This window comes from Aptenodytes forsteri, unplaced genomic scaffold (genome assembly GCF_000699145.1).
Source record: "Aptenodytes forsteri isolate BGI_AS27 unplaced genomic scaffold, ASM69914v1 Scaffold289, whole genome shotgun sequence".
In the NCBI taxonomy this organism is placed as follows: domain Eukaryota; kingdom Metazoa; phylum Chordata; class Aves; order Sphenisciformes; family Spheniscidae; genus Aptenodytes; species Aptenodytes forsteri.
Window position 1 is genome coordinate 1,293,926 of NW_008795025.1, and position 579 is coordinate 1,294,504.

A 579-nucleotide genomic window follows, 5' to 3' on the forward strand; every position below is an offset into this window, starting at 1 on the left:
TGTTGAGAAGTGGCTTATCTCAAGCTATTTTCTGTTTGCTTGCCCACTGTCCTTCCCGCCGCTGCCACCACACACACCCACTCAGAGCCAGCCTCTTCGAGCCTGAGGAATTTCTCCTCCAGTCTGACAGAAGACCTTTATCCTGCTACCCAGGACTTCCTTGGCATGGAAAATCAGGGATCCTGCCGTGCCAGTATCACCAACCGCATGGTGTAGCAATAAAGCCTGGACTTCAGTCTCTTCTTCACCAGATGGGTGCCCTGGGCTTCTCAAAGCAGGCTTAGGGCCACACCGAGCTGCCTTCCCTGTGCCAGTGCAGAGGTGGTTCCCCGATACAGCACTATTCCCAGATAATGTGTTTTATAACCTAGGATTTAAAGCACGGTGACATTATCTCTTGACATAGAAGGGAAGTAACATGACAGGGAAGTGATTGTCCCCCTGTACTCGGCACCGGTGAGGCCGCACCTCAAATACTGTGTTCCGTTTTGGGCCCCTCACTACAAGAAGGACGTTGAGGTGCTGGAGCATGTCCAGAGAAGGGCAACGAGGCTGGTAAGGGGTCTGGATCACAAGTCT